The following is a 17,676-nucleotide window of genomic DNA, read 5'->3' as shown; positions in this document are numbered from 1 at the left end:
GTACAGCGGCTGGGGAGTGCTCCATACCGAGAGAGCACACCGTTGTGGGATGGGAACCCAGATGCAGGGAGGTAGGACGATGTCGGGGATAACAGTCACTAACTACTTGAGCTGTGGAGGGAATGCTTCGGAGATGTGTAGACATAATGTGTAATACTGTATGTACTCAGGATAGAGCAAGATATATGGGCCACGTGGGCCTAGGCGAGGCCAGGTGAATGCATCGACCCCACACACTGTAGCGGGAGACCCCTAGCCAACACACAGACATGCTCATGTCCTTAACCACTCCCAACTTGGCGACCTAGCCGGTATTCAGCATCCACACCCAATGAGGGCGCTCCATAACACCCCCCCCTCCTCAGATGGTGTGACCTAATGGGAAGGTTTGGGGAGGAGGGTACGGAAGGGACAGAATCAGTAACGAAGAGGTGAGGGGCGGGAAGAGGGGGGGGGGAGAGGTGGGGGAGGGATGAGAAGGGGAAGAAAAAAAAAAAAAAGATCTGAGATCCGGATGTCCTGTGCCGCTGGTGGTGGAGACCTGAAGGCAGATGCGAACTCACTACTTAAAAATCGACATTACCCGCTGAACTTCTATAGCAACCACCCCACGACAAAAAAATCGGGCACCGCTATCTTGATCGCTGCTAGCCTCCAGTTTACAGCTATGGACCAGCTGGCTGATGCAAATGGCAGGTACCTCTTCGTCAAGGGAGTCATGGCCGGTAAAACTTATACGATTGCAAACCTGTACGCCCCGAACTCGGGACAGGCCAGCTTCATCCGCCGCACGCTGAGGAAACTGGCCAAATTTACAGAGGGAGTCCTACTACTGGGAGGCGATCTGAATGTCCCACTGGACCTTCTGGCGGACACATCCATGGGACGGAGCAGCACTCCAGACTCAACCCTAAAAACTATCCGGAGGGCCCTCAGAAACCTTAGACTAATAGACACATGGAGGGCGCTCCACCCCACAGACCGAGACTACACCTATTACTCAACATTACACCGTAGATATTCCAGGATCGATTATATACACATACAACATGAAGGACTCACCTACCTGAGAAGGGCAGAAATCCAGCCCACCCCCTGGTCCGACCACAGTGCGATGCGAGTGGACCTGGAGTCGCCACTATACCGCCCAGCTAGAATGTCGTGGAGACTTAATGGCGCACTTCTCCAGGACGAACCGGCGAGAGCACTAATCGCCGAGCACATCCGCCAATACTTCGAGGAGAACACCACAGACGAACTGCCGGACATGACTATATGGGAAGCGCACAAAAGTGTCTTGAGGGGGCATCTCATACGAATGGCTATGCAAAAAAAAAAAGGAAGCTGACTGTGGCGGAACCCACCTCGCCACTGGACATTGGAGGGGCCTGGCTGCCTGCCTCTTACCTGCTGACTATGGCCCCTGGAAAATTGGTACACTTAAAGATTTATATTTGGGCATATTGTACTGTATATTGCTGCTACTGGCCCTTTTAACAGCATCTATGGACACATTGGGACTTTTGGGACTACTGTCCCTTTAAGACTGTGAAGCATGTTCTAGTGTGCTGCCTGTAATATTGTATATGTATTCATGTGTTAAGTTTAGCCTGGGTGATATGTATGCAGCATTCATCTGATTGTTCGGTAGAATCACTCCATTCATTATATTGAGTGAAACTACCGAACAACCAGACCACCCAGGAATAAGTGTGCCTCCAATTACAGTTTGCAACAATGTTGCAAACGGGTAATTGGCAATCAGTGTAATGTAGTCTTTGTCCTCTGGGTGGCCGCCATTCGGGAAACAAACACGTGGCGGCGGCCATCTTAAACTACCGAACAGCGGTGTTTTGCCGTCGAGTGTCTGGAACTAAAATCGGACACTTGACTAGGCAAACACCGCTGAGACCTCCATACTTCGCGAAATTCGTATGGAAACTACCGAATGACCCGCCGTTCGGTAGAAAGAACCCCATAAACAAGGGAATTCATTCAAACCCTCTCCAGGCTCTATAACACAGGCAATTCGCCTGTTTTCATTCCCTTGTTTGTGACCGACCGCAGGGCCAAAATGCATGGAACTGTTTTCGGATACTTTACCCATGCGGTCGGTCAAATCTTTGGAACCCCATATCTCACGAACCATTCATCCGAATTACTTGAATTTTGAATATGTTGCCCCCCTGAATAAGGGCTATCCAGCGATGCTGGATTTAAAGGTGTACCCCCGGTTTTTGGGGTACATCCAGGAATTGGGGAAAAGTGTGTACCGGATAATTGAGTTTAATGTTATCTGAGGGGAGGGGATGTGTGGGCTGAACCATGTATGTGATTGGTTATTTTATGCCTCCCCCTGGGTGTGGCCTGTATGTGGATTAGTGTAATAAAAGCCAGGCTGGATGAGCCAGTCCAGAGTTCCTGTTTTACCCTCAAAGTGATGTGTCGTCTCATTATTGGGGGAAGGATTTATTGCATGCTGTTCCAGTTGACTGCTAGGAGTACAAGCCTATTCGTATGGTTCCTATTCAATGGTCTACAGCATTCATATGCTTGGGAGAATTTAAAAGGTTTCTCGGATTCGGTGATTGTGGTGTCTGCCAGAGTGCTTGGAGTCCTCAGGAAGCGCTAGGAGCATCTTTCAACGGAGGTACCAAGTCGGGGTGCCAGGCGATCCGTTACACTGACAACCAACTAAGGGACCTAGTCCAACAGATAGTGTACCTAGAACAGTTGCATAAAAGGACCCAACAGGACCTGACCTATAGAGACTTGATCGCCAAGAGGAGACAACTCACTGATCTTATTGCACAGAAGCACACACGGCAGACACACCACTCAAAAGCGTTTTTCTACAGACGCGCTAATAAAGGAGGGAGACTACTCACCCAAATGCTTAGAGGCCCTCAGAAACAGGCTCAGGTGCACACACTGCGCACCAGACGAAACGCACTGACGCAATTCCCAGAAGAAATTGCGGACGAATTTAAGTCGTTCTACACCAAACTCTATAACATCCCAGCAGCAGACGGATATGTCACCGCCGCACAGAAACGAATCGACACCGCTAGTTACCTACAGGACTTCAATCCAGACGCCCTCACACCGGAGGAAGCAGAAGTCCTGGACGCACCAGTCACCGAAGAGGAAATCAAACTAGCTCTGAAGTCCGCAAAAACTGGTAAGGCCCCGGGCCCGGACGGATTCCCGGTGGAATACTACAAGAAATTCAACATAGACCTAGTGCCAAAACTGGTGAAAGCACTGAACAGCCTGCGCGACGGTGCGTCTTTTCATAGGGAATCACTGGCGGCGACGATCACAGTGATTCCTAAACCGGGAAAAAATACGGAACAAGTGGGCAACTACCGCCCAATCTCCCTCATCAACACAGATGTAAAACTCTTCTCAAAGTTTATCTGATTTCGATTGCAGACCTATATGCCTAGACTGGTTCACCCCGACCAGACTGGCTTCATCCCGGGCAGAGAGGCCAGAGATAGCATGCTCCGCCTCTTCATGATCCAACACCTAGCAAAACACCTGAAGAAAAAACTGCTTCTGCTATCCACGGACGCAGAAAAAGCATTCGATCGTGTGGACTGGCATTTTATGATGGAGACACTGTGGAGAGCTGGAATTGGGGAAGGGATGCTGACATGGATCAAAACGCTTTACCATCAGCCGAATGCCAGAGTCAGGGTGAACGGAGCACTCACGGATAGCTTTGCAATCAGGAATGGAACCAGACAAGGCTGCACACCCTTGCCGCTCCTATTTGCGCTCACCTTGGAGCCATTCCAGGACAAAATTCTTAATATCCCCCAGATAATGGGCCTCACCCACAAGACTCAAGAACACAAAGTGGCCGCCTACGCGGATGACATGTTGTTCTTCCTAGACGAACTTCTCGAATCGATCCCCCAGCTAATGAGAGAGTTCCAGACATACGGTGCCCAATCGGGACTTAAGCTTAATCTACCCAAGTGCGAGGTGCTGAATGTTACGGTGCCACGCGAGGAGTGGGCCACGCTGAAACATAAAATCACATTTCGCTGGTGCTCAGAATACATGACATATCTTGGACTCCAGGTCACACCTGAGGCAAAGGACCTCTACGCACACAACTACGCACCCCTTCTGGCAGAAATCCTTGGCGACCTCACGAGGTGGACCCACAACCACATCTCCTGGCAGGGACGGATAGCGGTTGTCAAAATGAACGTCCTACCCAGAATACTATACAAGTTCCACACCATACCCCGCACAGTCCCACCAGCATTCTTCAAAACGCTCAGAACTGCGATCCTCAGATACGTCTGGAAAGGGGACAGAGCCAGGATTAGCCACAAAAACTATGCCTACCCAAAACATGGGGAGGACTCGCCCTGCCGGACTTCAACAAATATTACTAAGCGACGATATTACAACACGTCAGGGAATTACACGCGGCCACCCCTAACAAACGGTGGGTTTCCCTCTGCCGGGAACTCGCGGATGACCACCTCCACCTATTCATCTGGCATAAGGAGACCGCTGCCAGAGACGACTTAGGAGATGACTCCCCCATCACCCAAACGCTCAAAACATGGACCCGACTAAGGAAGGCACCCTACATCTCACCTACGCCAAGCCCGCTGATTCCCATCACCCACAACACTAACATAGGAGACGGGATACCGCCGTCCGCATGGCCACTGGCTATCCAAGAAGGATACATACCACTACACATGGTGATCACGGATACGGGTCTGAAGACGTTCCAGGATATGTCTGAGGTCGAGACACCCACGTTGATGCACCGTTTTCACTATGCCCAACTCAAACACTTCTACCATAACTTGCTGCACAAAAACAAACTACATAGGGACCTAACGTGGTTCAACCAGCTGTGCTTCCTGACACCAGACGCGGACGGCTCAGTCTCGATCCTGTACCAATGCTTGGCAACGGGAGAGAGAGACAGGAAGGATATGTATAAGAGGCAATGGGAAGACATAACAGACAAAACATACACGGAAAATCAATGGGAACAAATACTCTTGCTACAACATAAGAGCTCATCCAGTTCACACTACAGGAGACAAACTACAAGTTGATCTCCCACTGGTATCGCACCCTATCCCTACTGCACCGGATCAACCCGGAGATACCAGACACCTGTTGGAGATGAGAACAAGGATCTGGAACCCTCAAACACATCTGGTGGGATTGTGACGGAATCAAACCGTATTGGACGGACATCGAGAAAGAAATACGAGCTGTACTGGGAGAGCCCACAGACCTGACAGTGGACCTGGCCTTACTACATCACACTGAAGGAACACTCTCCACTTACAAAAGGTCAATCCTTAGACACCTACTAAATGCAGCAAAGGTGCTGATACCGCTGCTATGGAAAACAACACACCCACCGACGATTGGACAATGGAGACGCAGAGTGGAAGAGATACAAACTGCTGAATCTACGATAGCACGTTTACTAGGGAGACAGGAAAAACACGCAGAGCAGTGGAGACCCTGGTATATATACCGTTCGCAAAACGAGCCTGCCGACTAGAGGGGAGAGGGGATGGGGTCCAGGGCTCGCTGATGGCGGTGCCACTGCTTAACCTATCCCTGACTTAGGGGCGGGAGGCCTGACGGGTCGGAGCCTAGCTGGGTCCGGACGGGGGCAATATCAAGACAGAGTTGGGGGGAGCGGGGGAGTGGAGATGGAGTGTACTAAAATTTGACTTGTTAACTCTGATTTGTATTACCCCCACAGTGCCTCCTTCTTTCTTCTGTACCCCATAATATGATTGCCATAATAAAAACAAGATTTACAAAAAAAAATAAAGTGTACTGGATGCATGCAGTGTGTGTAGTGAACAAAGTGTCTGTCTGTAGTGCATGTAGTGGATGCAGTGTCAGTGTGTAGTGGATTCAGTGTCTGTGTGTACTGCATGTAGGGTGTGTAGTATATGCAGTGTCTGTATGTAATGCATGTAGTGAATGCATTGTCTGTGTGTAGTGCATGTAGTGGATGCAGTGTCTGTGTGTAGGGCATGTAGTGTATGCAGTGTCTGTGTGTAGTGCATGTGTGTAGTGTTTGTAGTGGATGCAGTCATAGGCGTGCGCACGGGGTGTGCCGGGTGTGCCTGGGCACACCCTAATCCCCGCGGCACGCCTATGTATTGAGACCGGCAGGGGAGATCTCAGGATCCCCCCTGTCATCTCATGCAGAGCCAGCGCTATCCGAGCGCCGGCTCTGCTCTCAGCCTCCCCTCACCGGCTCACAGGCAGTGAGGGAGGCAGGAAAGGACCCGGGGAGCTATTGCCAGCAGCTCCGCCGGGTTCCTCTCGCGAGATCTGAGCGTTGCCGTGGCAATGCTCAGATCTCGCGTGAGTGAACTCTAGCCCTGTGGGGCTAGAGTTCACTCTCCACTGGACCACCAGGGATGGCAGCAGCAGCAGGATCCCCCCTCCCAGGCATAAGGTAAGAAGGGAGGGGGGATAACTGATCTGCCCCCACCTCCACAGGACCACCAGGGAAGGCAGCAAGGAAAGATCCCCCCTCCCTACATAAAGTAAGAAGGGAGGGGGGATATTAAGTAATGTACCCCCCACCTCCACCCCCCACAATCACCCACACACATACACAGCACACACACATAAAGCACCTACACACATACAGCACCCACAGACATACACACACACATACACAGCACCCACACACATACACAGCACCCACACACATACACAGCACCCACACACATACACAGCACCCACACACATACACAGCACCTATACACATACACAGCACCAACACACATACACAGCACCTACACACATACAGCACCCACACACATACACAACACCCACACACATACACAGCACCCACACACATACACAGCACCCACACACATACACAGCACCTATACACATACACAGCACCAACACACATGCACAGCACACATACACAGCACCTACACACATACAGCACCCACACACATACACAGCACCCACACACATACACAGCACCCACACACACATACAGCACCCACACACATACACAGCACCTACACACATACAGCACCCACACACATACACAGCACCCACACACATACACAGCACCCACACACATACACAGCACCCACACACATACACAGCACCTATACACATACACAGCACCAACACACATACACAGCACACATACACAGCACCTACACACATACATCACCCACACACATACACAGCACCCACACACATACACAGCACCCACACACATATACAGCACACACACACACATACAGCACCCACAGACATACACAGCACATACACACATACAGCACCCACAGACATACACAGCACCAACACACATACACAGCACCAACACACATACATAGCACCAACACACATACAGCACCCACACAGACATATAGCACCCACACACACAGCACCCTCACAAACACACAGCACCCTCACACACATTACACAAACAGCACCCTCACACTCACACAACACACTAACAGTACCCTCACACACAAACAGGACTCTAACAAACACACACAGCACACTACCAGTACCCTCACACACAAACAGCACCCTCACACACAGTACATTTACAGCACCCTCACAAGTGCACACACACACACACAAACAGCACCCTGACACACAGTACCATCACAAGCATGCACACACAAACACCCTCACCCACATAGTACACTACCAGCACCCTCACACACACATCACACTAACAGCCCCCTCACACAGCATACACACAGCTTTGTGTGTGTGTGTGTGTGTGTGTGTGTATATATATATATATATATATATATATACGCCGCATGTGCTTGTGCTTTAGGGTGCACACCCTAATGCAATAGGCTGCGCACGCCTATGGATGCAGTGTCTGTGTGTAGTGCATGCAGTGTCTGTGTGTAGTGTGTGTAGTGTATGTGTGTAGTGTGTGTAGTGCATATAGTGTCTGTGTGTAGTGGATGCAGTGTCTGTGTGTAGTGTGTGTAGTGGTTGCAGTGTCTTCTGAGGTGTGATTATTTTTCTTAAAAGTATGATTTAGTTTATTCTCCCTTCTCTGCCTCTTACCTGTGGTCAGGGAGGGGGAGAGTAGTTTCCATGGTGGTCCAGTGGCACATTTTGCTATGTCCTGTGGAGAAAAGGCCCAGAAGATTTATGTTTCCTTCCTGCAGCTTCCTGTGATCTCTTCTCACTAACCGAATGAGTGTTGCGGGGCACGTAATGAACACCTGAGCATTGCCGTGGCAACCTGCGTCAACGCTCTCGCGGTGTCCGAGTTGACAGGAAGCTGCAGGAGGGGCACATCAGACTTCTGGGCCCCCTCTCCACAGGACAAGGTAGCAGGGGCCCCGAACAGGTAATCGCTATATAAATATATATTTATATATATATATATATATATAAAAAAAAAAAAAACTGGAACGGGTCAATTTTGACTACACCCATCATCAGGTTTACCACTGGCTGTGTGGAGAGCGACGCAAACCTAATTTTGCCAGATACAAACAGAAGGTTCGCAAACCACAATTTTTGTCAATAGATACCAGCTCTGCCGAATCCACATCTGAAACTGAAGGAGCGGGAGCATCCCAGGACACACCAGTGATGCCATCTAGGAAATGTACACGACCGCCTTTTTTTCCCCAGGACCAACATTCCAACGATCCACCGGGTTTCAAAGAGGGCGCAAAGATCTAAGAAACCCAAAGTTACTAGACGAGGACAGAGGGGCAAGATACATAGGCACTCGTCCAAGAATACCGAACAGGAAAACTTAACTCCCATTTTCAATCTATCCTCCAAGACCCTCAATTCTGAACACATTAAAGTCCTGTCCAAAGGCCTTACATTTGTTCCGACTCCAAAATTCGATGTGTTCAAAACTGACATAGATTTATACAAGATGGAACGCACTCTGAATCTACAAACTTTAACACAAAATTCGTATTCGCAGCCTAAGAATCGACTCCGCCTAAAAAGCACATGGGAACCGAAAATGTCCCATCCCTCTATCAAATTTTTCTCCAGCCTAGTAAAGAATGATGTACACTGCACCACTGCAAAATGCCCACGTTATCGATACCCACGTGCCTCAAGGACACACAGGATCTTCTCACCCATCTCAAACAAGTCACCCTCCCGGATGGCCCCATTACTTTGGCAACGGTAGATGTAAAAAAATCTATATACAATCATACCCCATACCGATGGGATAGATGCTATGAGACAGGTTCTCATTCAGTCTGACCAATACAAGGGACCCCCTATCGAGTTTCTTCTCGAATGTCTTGACTTCACGTTGAGCAACAATTACTTTCGTTTTGAGAAGTCCTTTTATGTCCAACAAACTGGAACGGCGATGGGATCGGCCATAGCCCCGAACTATGCCAATAGTTATATGTATTCATATGAACAGAAGCACATCCTATCAAGATATCAGTCCAACCTTATACTATATCTTAGATATGTGGATGATATCCTCATGTTGTGGGCAGGTCTTCCTCTATCCTTTGAGACCATGATCCAAGAGTTAAACAAGATAAACTCCCCGGTACGCTTTAGCCACTGCTGTGACATTGAGAGGATACAATTTTTAGATGTAGAAATCTATCGCTCTCACCAATCCATTGGGTATACCCTATTCAAAAAAAGCTCGGACCGTAACACTGTCCTTCATGCTACAAGTTTCCACCCCAGTGCACTCAAGAGATCACTCCCGACTTCACAGTTCCTCAGAGTCCTGAGGAACAATTCAGATTTGGACAACACTAGGACACAGATTTCCTCGATGCAACAGGCGTTTTTGAAAAGAGGATACTCACACCCAACATTGAAACGCTCATTGGACAGAGCTTGGGCGATCTACAACAAGCCGGGTACACAACCAACGATGTCTTCTAATACACCCAGGATTGTCACACTACCTCTGCTATACCACACGGCTAGTGACCAAATTGCTAAGGCGATCCGCAGGAGATGGGACTTGTTATCCTCCGACCCCACACTACATTCTGCCTTCTCACATCCCCCCGCATTGCCTTTAACCCCTTAAGGACCAAACTTCTGGAATAAAAGGGAATCATGACGTGTCACACATGTCATGTGTCCTTAAGGGGTTAAACGGAATCGGAACCTCCGGATATTTTGGTTAAAAATGACTGCCCTGACCAATATGGGACGCAGAAAACCTACAGCAAAACAGGCTGCTTTAAATGCACCAATTGTGTCACCTGTGGCCACATGCTCGCAGGCTCCTCATTTGCCCATCCACATTCAGGGAAGCGTTATCCCATTAAACATCATATTACCTGTCTCACCACCCACGTAGTTTATTTAATATCTTGTCCCTGTGGACTATACTACGTGGGAAAAACCGATCTCACACTACGAGACAGAATGCGAGGCCACCGTTCAGGCATTATGACTGCTTTTAGGGACAGCAAGACAGATAAACCGGTGGCCAAACACTTCTTGGAGGTGAACCACCGCTTACCCACTCTTAAATTTATAGATATTGACCACATCCCCCCTCTTTCTAGGGGGGGTGATCGATCTAGGGTCTTGCTCCAACGTGAGGCATACTGGATAAAGACACTGGATACTTTACATCCCAGGGGCCTTAATGAATATGTTTCCCTCCATGCCTTTTTGGATACCCGTTGAACACTTTTTGAAAATTTTTTGAACATTCTTTGAATATTTTTTCAACTAATCTAATCTCATGTCTACCAAAACCTGGACATATCCATCATGTCTGCCTTTTATTTTTATCTTTATTTTTATTTTTATTTCTTTATTATTGTGGTTTTTGACCCATTTGCCCTATTTGTTCATTCTGCTCAAACTCTGCATTGTGATGATACTTACCATTTTCGGCGTTGTCACACGCCACCTATATACTGTTGGACTCTACACTGTGTAGCTTCTTGTACATACTTAGACATTGCCCAAATTAACTTATTAGATGTACTCTGTTTTCTATCGTTTGTCTATCTTTGGTCTTCACCTATTATTATCCTCATGACACTCTCAGCAGATGGCCCAGCCTAGTGACTATCTGCTACACGATCTTCTGCATGCTTCCTCACTGTCACTCGCACTTACTCTCATTTATGTACATAGCATTTTAGGGTCACTCTCTCACAGGTTTTTTCACTCACATAGATGTCTTCTCACGTTTGTTTGGTCACGTCCCTAACATACATTCACTCACTTCACACTCAGGCCACCCAGATTTTCTTATAACTTTTAGTCTTTACATACATCTTTACCTACACACTTTTCACCCTTCTGTACATGCCCTTTGCGGCTAGCTATTTATATTATACATATATATTACGCTGTTTTTCGCAAGGTCCATTAATTGTATGGATCTCTATTCTATGCAAACAGTACATGTCCATATCAGTCCTCAGTTCTATCATTAGATCTATTCTACTTCTATATTCCTTTAACTTTCGCTACTTCACATTTATCACGTAAGTCCGTTCACAAGTGGTTCCCTTGGTTACCCAGACGCATGTTCACGTTCTTTTCCAGTCGCACTTCTCGTGACGTCATCACTCACTGACAGGATCGCAACGGCATTTTCTGCAATCACACTTCAGCGTTCACACATGGCTTGGGGGCACACAGCTTTTTCAGGGTAAGTGATTACTCTTTAATTTGTTAGGATATATAATGTCACGGTTGTACACTTTTAAGCATCTTGATAAAGACCTGAGGGTCGAAACGTCGATTCTTTCCACACTGAATAAATAACCTCAACAAGTCCTCTGGAGTGCTCTACTTATTGCTTGTATATATATATATATATATATATATATATATATATATATATATATATATATATATATATGCATAAGCAGTAAAGGCTATACAGCAGTCACTTTTCAATGTACAGGGGCAGCAAAATGTGCCTGGAGCCGTGCCCCACTGCTGCCAATGGTTACAGGGACTGTACTGAGGGGATCAGTGGCTGTATTGAGGGGGTCAGTGGCAGTATCGGGGGGTAGTGGCAGTATTGGGGGTCAGTGGCAGTATTACGGGGTTAGGACCTGTAGTGGGTGTCAGTGGCAGTATTGGGGGTTAGGACCTGTAAGTGGCAATAGTAGGGGATTAGGGGCAGTATTGGGGGTTAGGGGCAGTAGTGGGGGTGGTTAGGGGTAAAAAGAGGAAGGTTTAAAAAAATATTTTTCCCAAAATTAAACAGGCTTACCTTGGCCAGGGAGGGGGAATCCGGCTCAGTGGTGGTCCAGTGGGAATGCATCTCCTTCCAGGGAGCGCCGGGAAATGCACCAGAGTGTTGCCACGGTAACCAACGGCAACGCTCTAATATAGCTTCAGCGGGCGGAGCAATACAGCGCTAGGCGGCTCAATCGCTCCTTTCAAAGTGGCAGCAGCGCATATCTCCTCAGTACCGCTCGATGTGAATGCAGGAGCGCACTTGTAGAAGCACTGTGTGAGGAGGCACCCCTCCTAGGTCGCTTCGATGTTCACCTATAGATGGCCCTGGCCCTGTGTGTATATGGGTTTAGTGTGTACATAGGGGGTGCAGTGTGTGTGTATGGATGCACCGTTTTTATAGTGGCTGTAGTGTGTTAATAAAAGATGTAGTACATAGGGTTACAGTGTTCATAGGGGGTGTAGAGTGTATATATGGGGGTACAGTTTGTGTTTATACTGAATATAGTGTGTGTGTATAGGGGGTTTTGTGTATGTACATGGGCGTATACAATGTTTTGTAGAGGTTTTTTAGAGGTATATTGTGTGTTTATAACGGGGTGTAGTGTGTTGTATAGTGGAGTATAGTAGTGTGTGTATAAGGGTGGGATTTGAGGCTTTAGTAATTAATAATGTAATCATGATTAAAAAAAAAAAAAAAACATACATCTCTCCTCCATGTTCTTACCTTGCAGGGAGGGGGATCTTCCAAATCCCTGATGGTCCAGATGGCTGGCTATCCAACAGGTGCAGGCCATGAACAAATGTCTGGTACTTTCAGTGTCAGTACATTGCCATGGTAAACATTGCCCTGTCCTGGTATCAAGCCCTTAGTCCATGAAGAAATGCCTAGCTTAGTTACTTTGCCCCATTTTTTTCCTCCATTTCAAATTATCAAATAATACATTATTATAAATTAATTATTGCACTATAAATATGTTGATGTTTATATTGAAAAATATTTTATCTTCTCTTTTGAAATTGCAGAACCAGTGGGTCATGTTTTATTTTCATAGCAACATCAGTTCTGTTTTTTGTGTGATAATTAATGGATACAATGCAATGTTATTATTGTATCCATGATGTTAAATGTACTTATTTAAAACATTTATTCAGAGTGTGCTAAATTGGTAATCTTTTACTTAAATTTTAGAACCAATAGGCCAATAGGAATTATTTTAACGAACAAAGACTAAATATGGTAATCTCTATTTTGCAAATATATGGAAACTGAAGCATGGCAGTCCTACAAAGCAGCTGAAATCAGTGCATATATTAATAACTAAATGCCATTTTTACATCATGTCATCTGGAAAAACCGCAACTGGTGTTGCCATGTTTATTTTTGTTCCATCATAACTTGATTGTGTTTTGCTCTCCTATGCTTTGTGTTATTTTTGCTCTACCTTTGTGTGCTTCTTCCTTACTCATTTGAATGCATAATATTGGATCATGCCCATGTAAAAACTGAACTGGCCTTGCAGATTAACTTCATTATGAACCCGCAATTCATCTGAATTTGGGTCAGGCAACCATATGAATTCCTGAACTCTGGGTCTATATTTGGTTGAATCACAAACCAAACAAATTGTGCGATGGACGTGCATGTTTGTTTTGATTTATGATTCAGAATTCCACTTGTGGCACCAAAATAAGATTGATTGATAGGAAAAAAATTGATTGGCTAAGGGACAGCTACTAAATTTAATAAACATAAAAATATGCAAATATAGATTTTTACTGGTCCTCCTCTTTTTCCTTCTGTTGGTTATATTTAATCACTTGACCTGTGATCAAAATGGCAGGAATTTGGCCCTATACGTGTATTACACAGTGTATATATATATTAATTACATTATTTTGCAGTACACTGGTTGACAATTTTCATGCCTTTTTTTAATTTGTCTAATTTGTTTCCCCAAATCATTTTTCATTTATTACATTTGGCTGAGCCATCAGCCTTATGGCTGAAATTTGGCTGTCCTGAAAAGATATTTATATGTGTATGAAGTGGTTTAGACAACACTAATGGCAGCCATGTCTTGTCCCCATACTTCAGGTTGGCTCCGCTACAGATTTAATCTATTAGAGGAATGTGGTTTATGTGTTCCATGGCTGTAGCTTGCAGCATGTTTCAAAGTTTCTAATCTTCTTGTCTCACTGCCAGCCTGACTTTGTGGTCCTTCTTTTTCCTGACCTTATTGTACATAGACAGACTGCACATTTATTGGCTTTAATTGAAATATCTGGTCTTGCTTTTGGTTCCCTAGCACCTCTTCCACCTGGTTATGGCCAGCATTACCTAGTATGGAGATTGGCAGCCGTGCACCAAGCCTGACTCATGACACCATCTTGGTCACATCCACCCCTGCTCTGCTGTGATAAACAAACAATATGTTGACATTGTAAGCACCGTAAGCAACCTTCAGTTGTAGAAGGACAGAGGCCAAACGTCCTGATTGTGACTGACTTTAAGTATACCAATAGTCTTGGTTTGATCCTATGATCTAGTTGACCAGATTAGAAACTGGTAAAAAGCACAATGTGAAACAGAGATAAATTCTGATGAGACTTGGGGCTGTAAGGCAGTCAGCATGAAAGTAAATTGATTAGGGTCAAGGGATACTGTAGAAGCCTGATGGCCTTATGTAAGGAGATAATACAGTATGACTGGATTATATTAACCTAGTATCATCTCAACTGCAACAGCAGCAACTGCTATGTTATAGTATTATTCATTCATTTATTGAATCCTATTCTGTATCAAAGTGGTATTTAGAATATAATATTTTAATAAAGTTAAATTAAGGGTCATTAGAGAATCAACATGTCCCTGAACAATATAGCATACATCTCCAGTGTCCAATACAATTTAGATTTTATTAGTGTAATATTCTAAATTGTTTAAAGATCAAATTCCTATGAAAAACAGTGAAATAATATAATTGATTACATTCATATTCACCAAACATGGTATGGATGATTGCCATTAACCATCTCTCTTATTAACTTAAGTTGATAGTGTAGAAGCACTAGCTGAACAAAATGCAAGAATTACAGTTTTCAAGAAAGTTGAACTTTTGCTTTTCTGCCCCAAGGTCTCATTAAAGTTTCATGAGTTACTTATAAAGTAAGGGCTTACTGTTGGCCTTTACTATAATATTCCCTCTTTTTTCTAATGTTGGGAGGAGAGCAACAGAAAGGAATATCTGTTTTTTTGTGTATAGGATCGAGCTATTCCAGTATTCTTTTTAAATATTATATCATTACAAAGATGAACATTCAGTTTCTTTTTTCAAACATATCTTCAAGTTGTTCATATAATGTACGGTTTTGTGAACAACATTATTTATTTATCTTGGTATTTATCATTCAGCAGATCCCTAAAGCACACATGTAATTAAAACATATGGGCCTTGAGTATTCCCCCCTGTACAAAATGGTACCCTTGGACCTGGATAAGTACATGGAAATAGCTCAGCAGTGAAAATATCTACCAGAGAACGATCTGAAGAGGTTATCTGACTGAGTGTGTCATCTGCTGCTAGAAGAATCAAATGTACAACCAGTGTCAATGCCAGTTACAGTTTGTGAAGACATATATGGACAGTTTTATGATCTATGCAAGCTCTTTGGGGCAGGAGGACAGGTCCCTGACACAAACTACATATTTATGGGAGACTTTGTAGACAGAGGGTATTACAGTCTAGAGACATTTACCTATCTTCTTGCCCTGAAAGCAAAGTGGCTTGACCACATTACATTGCTTGGAGGAAAGTATGAGAGCAGACAAATTATACAGGTGCATGGATTTTATGATGAGTGCAAACAAAATATGTAAATGCCAAAGCATGGCGGTACTGTACCAAGCTGTTTGATATGCTAGCTGTAGCAGCTCTGATAGATGAGCAAATACTATGGTAGCATGGAATACTCTCTCCAGACATAAAGACACTAGATCAGATCCGGACCATTGAACGAAACCAAGAAATTCCTCACAAAGGAGCATTTTGTGATCTTGTATGGTCCGATACGGAGGATGCGGATACTTGGGCTATCAGTCCTAGAGAAGCATGCTGGTTATTTGGAGCCAAAGTCACCAATGAGTTTATCCACATCAATAATCTGAAGCTTATTTGCCGAGCTCATCAATTTGTCCATGAAGGTTACAAATTCATGTTTGATGAGACAGTCTGGTTGGCCCCAAACTACTGTTAACGCTGTGGAAACATCACCTCTATTATGGTGTTGAGAGTGAAACTCTTTTGAGCTGTTCCTGATTGAGAGCGTGTTATTCCTCCCAGAACCACCACTCATTATTTACTCTGAGGTCTTTTTCATTGTGTATTCTGTATTAAAAAACTATTTTTGTTTGTATTTTTTTTAAGCACTTTGCTGCTGTAATGCTCCATCTTGCCTTGTTTTTGTTGTTTCTATTTTTATATAATTATCAAACATGTCTATTGCTTTATTAATCTTGTGATGAAAAGATCCTACAATTCTATACTGGTCTCTGTTAAGGTTTTCTATTAGCAGCATGTGATAGATTCGGGCAGCAACACTGTGACACTAAATTGTTTGAAATATACTAGTTGTCCAGTATGTAATTAAAACATACTACTTTGGAATTCTAGGTTTGCATTCTGTAAATGGACTGGCTAGTGCAGTGTTACAATAACCTTCCATTTCATTCCACCAAAGCAGAGCTAAATTTATGGATTAGTCAAATAGTTATAATAAGACTAACGCCTTTGGGGGGAGGTTCTGCCATTTTTATTGGCATGAAAAAGTTTGAGTAAAATAGAATTACAGTTTTGAGTTGCTGGTTTCTAAACATTCTTTAGGAAAACTGTAATTGTTTCTTCATGTCCATGATTTAATTTTGTTCTCTTCTAGTGGGCAATATATCTACTGTGGTGTCATTAGACAGCCCTACATAATTATATTATGTTTAGAATAATCATATGGGATAGTCAACAAATAAAATATAAATAACAGAGAGGTCAGCAAGGCATCGACAGGAGTGGTTAAAGTTATGTAATTTTACAGACTGTATTAGGAAAATTGGCAAAATTATTACTGAGTGTATCTACATTCGTACAGAATGCTGGAATGTGAGTAACAAGTGCATCATGGACTCTGCACTATAGTAACTCATTGCACTGCGCCTCAGGACTTTAAATCAATGCTTTATTGAGTGTTGCACTCTGGGACCACAGGGAACAAACTGAACTGAAGCAGTGTGATTGCTAACTCTGATGCAATTTGTCCAGGGAATTCGAATAGGGTAGTAGCAGTACAACACTTGTTTACATGTACCGTAAGATGCAGACCATGTTCTTCATGAGGGGCATGTTTTATCCTCTGTTATGCAACCACAGTAGGCATAATCTTCTGCAATCCCAAGGTAAGCTGAGATTTATGGGATTTATA

At 44.7% G+C, this 17,676-nt stretch overlaps 1 pseudogene; it reads left to right on the top strand.

The window, feature by feature from the left end:
- The first annotated feature begins 15,682 nt into the window (after window positions 1–15,682).
- LOC134607960 (serine/threonine-protein phosphatase 6 catalytic subunit-like) lies at window positions 15,683–16,572 on the top strand (annotated as a pseudogene).
- Window positions 16,573–17,676: the final 1,104 nt, after the last annotated feature.

Source organism: Pelobates fuscus, chromosome 4, assembly GCF_036172605.1.
Source record: "Pelobates fuscus isolate aPelFus1 chromosome 4, aPelFus1.pri, whole genome shotgun sequence".
Classification (NCBI taxonomy): Eukaryota; Metazoa; Chordata; class Amphibia; order Anura; family Pelobatidae; genus Pelobates; species Pelobates fuscus.
The sequence above is the reverse complement of the archived record's forward strand: the minus strand, read 5'-3'. Positions and strand labels throughout refer to the sequence as shown.